The sequence below is a fragment of the Clupea harengus genome, unplaced genomic scaffold (genome assembly GCF_900700415.2).
Source record: "Clupea harengus unplaced genomic scaffold, Ch_v2.0.2, whole genome shotgun sequence".
In the NCBI taxonomy this organism is placed as follows: Eukaryota; Metazoa; Chordata; class Actinopteri; order Clupeiformes; family Clupeidae; genus Clupea; species Clupea harengus.
In genome coordinates, this window is record NW_024880106.1 from 4,940 (window position 1) to 10,966 (window position 6,027).

A 6,027-nucleotide genomic window follows, 5' to 3' on the forward strand; every position below is an offset into this window, starting at 1 on the left:
ATGGCAACTTTCACCAGCTTGGGACGGACAGTCGCTCCAAGTCTGTTTACTAGACGTTATGACCGCTCGCTCGCTCGCTCGCTCCTCCCTCCCTCCCTCCCTCCCTCACTCCCTCCCTCACTCCCTCACTCACTCACTCACTCCCAAACAGAGCCCTGCACTTGCCACCAGTCTCAAATAGGCGGGATTCCTGTGCTACTCGAGTCTATTTTATTTCTAACTCTGAAAATTAAACAAAATAAGTTCACTAAATAGGTTGTTAGGTGTTAATTTGACGATCTCAAAATAAAAAATAAGGAAACTTTTGGGGGGGGCTCCAGCTCCAGCTCCAGCTCTATCTAGGGATAGATACGCCACTGGTTACGCACCATGCCATTCTTAAAGTTTCTGTCCAGGTGTCTCACATCCTCAATCACGTCACCAACCAAATGCACGCCATCACGTAATTGACGCTACATTCATCACAGTACCAAAGGCACAAAACGATCGCATTTGGAGGATAATATTCCTATCTGGCACCACGCTGAAAGCGGTCGACCAATGACAGTTCTCTCTACAGTCAGAGCTCGCGCAAGAAGGTGGACAAAACTTGTAAGGACGTAATAACTAGTTTGTGAAAGACCCAGAGAAACACAAATATCCGACGAGGCAAAATCCCGGACGTTTTTGGGATCCCTGCCGGACGCATTTTTTAGGTCTCGAAAAGAGGACATGTCCGGGTAAAAGAGGACGTCTGGTCACCCTACCTAAATGTACCATTATAGTTTTTGAACTGAGTTACAACTGTAGTTTTGATGAAGAACTTTCTTGTTTTAGCACAGATCCTGCAGCATGGGTTTGTGATTTTGTCACTCGGACTTCTGTTTGCCTGGGTGGGTTGATATTTGTTTGTTTTAATAATGTTTTATTTTGTTCTTTTTTAATTGTGTTGAAGCACAGAGACCAATTTGACAGGATGCATGCATTAAGTGCTTGTTTCATTTAAAGATAAACCACTTTCATCATTTGAAATGAAGTACTGTAGCATTCACAAACTCTGAAAATTAAATTAACAGAAACAAAACAAAACAAAGAAAAACACAAAATCACCATGAAAATATTAAAATAGTTAATAATACTTGTTGTTTTTGTCAATGATGTTATTATACCACTTCAGAGTTATGGTCGCCTTTAAAGTATAAAGGAGAGACTGTTCTGCTCTTGGAGAGACTGTTCTGTTCTAGGAGAGACTGTTCTGTTCTAGGAGAGACTGTTCTGTTCTAGGAGAGACTATTCCGTTCTAGGGAAAAACTGTTCTGCCCTAGGAGAGATTATTCTGCCCTGTGTGGGTAACTGCTCTTACAAAAGAGTAACTGTCAGACTGTTGGCCTTATCAGTCAACTGCCTAACCACACAGACATTGTCGTACAACTCTGCTCTACAATACCCCAGCCACAGATACCACTTCCATGTTTAGCTTATCAGCTCTCAACCTGGGTATGACAAGGGTTGTACATTGGTTGATTTTGGTTTGAGTGGCCCGGGTTGCTATCAACTATAATGTTGCTAACAAAATATACCTCTAAAAATAATGCAGTAAGAAAACTGTGGCCACATGTTATGTTCCCTGCTAGGGTCAGGCAACGTAAACAAGACAGACAACGTCGGATAGGGCAAAAATAATCAATAATGTATTATCTTTAAACTAAATCAAAATATATTGAATAATGGAAAAACGGGGAGACAACAAAAATAGAAACAACAAAAAACTCAAAGTAGCAAAGAAACAAATAGGCCTCCAGAAATAGGCCTCAAAGAATCCTGGGCCTCCCTCTCGGACTCTCACTCCGAGACTGGTGGAATGTCTGACGGGCTAGGCGAGGCACCGAGGCTCCTAGATAATGCGGCAATGCTGGTCGCAGCAAAAACGGCGAATGCGTCTCTCCAAGAACGAACTCCCGGGTAACGTAACAAAGCGCCTTTTAAAGGGGCCGGCTCTGCTCGCGCACCCAATAAGGATGGAACAGCAATTAAGCCTTCTGCTGGGCTGTCTATAAAACACGGAAAGACACAACAGTATACATAGGCTACAGACAATGTCCAGGGACGTAACACCACACAAGCATGCATTTGAATCTATATCCGACACTGTATTTCAGTAAGTAGTATATAAGAACTCAGTTGAAAAGTCTGTTAATTGTGCAACCACTGGCCCAAATTATGGTGTCCACCTAGATATTGCTCTGCTGCAGAATAGCAGACATGGTTTTGCAGGACGATGCAGGGCATGTTGGGGAGAGAAATTACTGTTTGTTTATGTCTGTTCAGGTGATGTGGTCATACACTTGTGGAGACAGGAAAGGTGACAGGCCTCTTCCCAGGCCCCTCCCGCAGCTGCACGTGCCCAGGTCCAACGGACTCACTGACCCGGGCTTCAGTGCGGATGAGTGGGACCGGATGCTGAAGCTGGTCCACTGGGGCGGACCGGACCGCCAGATTACCACCGCAAACATGAGCACCAGTCCGGACCACTCAGCCTTCGTTAATTAATGACCTCAAGGGCAGTTACTATGTGGGGGAGGAGCTCCACGTCACCATCGTTGCCAAGGACTTTACTAAAACTCCAAAAAGCTACGGAGGGGATTTCTTCCAGGCAAAGGTTTATTCAGACAAATTAAAGGTAATTTTATTAAAAAAAAAATTCTATGCAGTTCAGCTCATTTCATTATTTTGTTTTATTTAATTTCTACAGATCTGTTAATGGGTTGACAGCTGTTAACAGCATGAGGAGCACCAGGCCAGAATCACTTGAGCACTCATCTGGTCCATGATATACAAGCTAGCGCCATACCCTCCCTTAATGCAAAAACATAGGGAAAACTGCATGTAATAGCATAGGTCAGTAGCCTACTCTCTGATTGCTAACTCTGTTTCATCCTTATGAACGGGCCAACCCTACAGGATAGTAGCCTTGGCGGCTTGCAACTGACTGTCATTGTCTGTGTTGCTGTTTCTGCAGCAGTCTCCTGTCTGAGATCTTAAGATAGTCAGTCATATTAATGGGCTTTGTCTCTCCACAGTCAACATGTGAACCGGTGGCTCAAGGGGGATTCACGCTTTATTAGAGTCATTGCCTCCAATGCAACCATTGGTATGTTTTTCCACTTTCTTTGGAACTGACTGCAGAGCCACCCTGGTGCAAAAGACACACACACACACACACACACACACACACACACACACACACACACACACACACACACACACTAACCCTCACGTCATACTCCCATACTGTCTCTCCTTTAGGGTCAAGAGAGTCGTGTAAACCTGGGCTGCCCACACCAATACCATCAGGGTTCTACATTAACAACGTCTGGACGTCGTTTGTGTGTGCTGCCCGTCATTTTGCTGCGAATGACACGAGCCAGTGTTTGAAGGACAAGCACATCTACATTATGGGAGACTCCACCAGCAGACAGTGGTTTGACTACCTCATCCAGGCCGTTCCTAGTAAGACACACAAATATCACACAGGGCTGTTCACAGGAGAAGATTTAGTTCTCTCTTTAAAGATGTACAAGGTATATTTTGAAATCAGTAAATACATACTGCATCTTAAATCTTTGACCCTATAAGGCATGGAATTCATGTTGTCACATATATCAGGAATATATATACTGTATACCACTAGCTGTTTGTCCATCAAGCAAAGGCGTGGGTAACACACTATTGTTGTTTCTCACAGCTCTGAAGCGTATGAACCTCCACTCCGAGAACCAGGTGGGGCCCCTGATGGCCGTGGACGTGCAGAACAACATCGACCTGCACTACCGCTCGCACGGACTCCCTTTGCGCTGGCCCGCACACCATCGTCATCTTCAACATGTGTGCGCACTTCACCGACTTCCCGCTCTCCTACTACGCCAACCGGGTGTCGCAGGTCCGCCGCGCGGTCGTGGCGCTGCTGAGGCGGGCGCCGGAGACCAAGGTCATCATCAAGTCCGCCAACACGGGGTACAAGGTGAGCACTGGGAGCAGCCTTCTCTTACCACATGCACTGGAACTGGCAGTTTAGACTCACATGTGTGTCTCCTTGTGTGTCTGTGTGTGTATCCTTGTATTTCTGTGTGTGTATCCTTGTATGAGTGAGTGTGGAAGTGTGTGTCTCCTTGTGTGTTTGTGTCTCCTTGTGTGTTTGTGTATGTACTGCACTGGGAGCAGCCTTCTCTTACCACATGCACCGGAACTGGCAGTTTAGACTCACATGTGAGTGTGTGTCTCCTTGTGTGTCTTGGCTGTTGAACTCAAATGTCCATAACCTTGGTGTGTACCCAGCATCAGCATAAAGCACGCCTAGACTACTTACTACTGGGATAGAAAATGGAGGTTTCCTCTTTGAAGTCTTCCTCCTCTGTCTGTATCTTTGCTGCTCACTCCCACACACATATTTTCTAGCTTGTGAGCTGAGAGTACAATAAGTCTAGCAAGGCCAACAGAGTTCAGTACAAAATGTTTAATGGATTATTACCAAATTCCCTAATGATGTGCGTGCGTGCATAGGTGTGTGAGTGTGTGTGTGAGAGCATGTGCGCCTGTGTGCTTGTGCATGTGTGAGTGTGTGTGTAGCTGACAGTGGTACTAAAAACATACACACCCATACAAAAAGTTATGCAACCTTCACTCACAGCCACTCACTCATGAACACACACACACACACCTGATGTGAAATACGGATGGAACAGTTCAGGGCTCTCTAGAAGAGCCTCTGGGCTGCTGTACGCTCATCTTATTATGTGTGTGTATGTGTGTGCGTGTGTGTGTGTATTTTGCAGGATATCTATGGCAGTGATTGGTTCTCCATGCAGCTGGATCGAATCCTGCGAGAAGCGTTCCGTGGCTTGGGAGTTTACATCCTGGACGTTTGGCAGATGACCGCCTGTCACTACAACACAGAGAACATCCATCCTGCCCCAATGATCATTAAAAACGAAATTGACATACTTCTCTCCTTTATCTGCCCCAAGTAAGGATACTGCCCTTCCTCTTACCCCCACTACTGCCCCCTGATTCCAGTCTGTCTCTCTGGTCCACTCAGCAGTCCCGTCTCCAAAACACCCGACACACAGCCGGACATAGGAGCATGCAGGCCGAGGTACCACTACAGTACTCCAGGCCTGTGACCCCCTGACGTAAAACACAAAGACCATGAGAGACTGCAACTCTGAAATCAATGAGCCATAAATGCCTGTCAATCACGACACAACAGCCTGAACTAACTAAACACAGAACACAAACATCAGCTGGATCCTGTTCAACCTCCGTGATGCATCGCTGTGCTATTGACTATTCCTGCTAGATATACTATTTACTGTCCTGTGGTGCGGTGTGAAGTTCCTGTTGTCAAAACAAAAAGCCACCTGACATTTTAATCTGGTGAAGCTGAATCTGGTGAATGTTCTACAGCACCTGACAGGCTACGCCAGCGTTTCTCAAAGTGTGGGGCGCAGAGACGTGACAGGGGGGGCGCGAATGGACCCGATGAACGGGAGATTTTCCCGTTGCAATGCCTTCCTTTATAGACAATAACGATCATACACCCCTTTCGCACTAAACAACCAGACTCAAACAAAGAAATATTGTATTAATTAGCCTATTAAGTATTGTATTGTATTAATTAGCCTGTTGTTAACCTTTCCTGCTAGTCATAGTCGTAGATTACAGGGGACACTTTTGTTTACTGCTCCAGGGCCAAAGTTGTCAGGTCTGTGCTCTGTTTTTGTCCCGTGCTTTTACTTTGTTTCCCCTTCATCCTTTTGTTACTTCATGTCTGCCATTGTTTCATTCCTTTGTCTAGTCCTTGTACTTCCTTGATCCTGCCATGTGCTCCCTTGTTGTTGTCCGTGTCTCCACCCCTCACCTGTTCCCAATTATCACCCTCTTGGTTTGCCTGATTTGTTTCTCCTGTGTCTTGTTAATTCCCCTTGTTTAGTTCACCTGTGTCTTGTTGTCTAGTTCCCCCTTTGGTATTTAAGTTCAGTCTGTCTTGTG

General features: G+C 45.7%; 1 pseudogene; it reads left to right on the top strand.

Moving 5' to 3' along the window:
* Positions 1-1,880: 1,880 nt before the first annotated feature.
* Positions 1,881-5,285, top strand: LOC122131279 (annotated as a pseudogene).
* Positions 5,286-6,027: the final 742 nt, after the last annotated feature.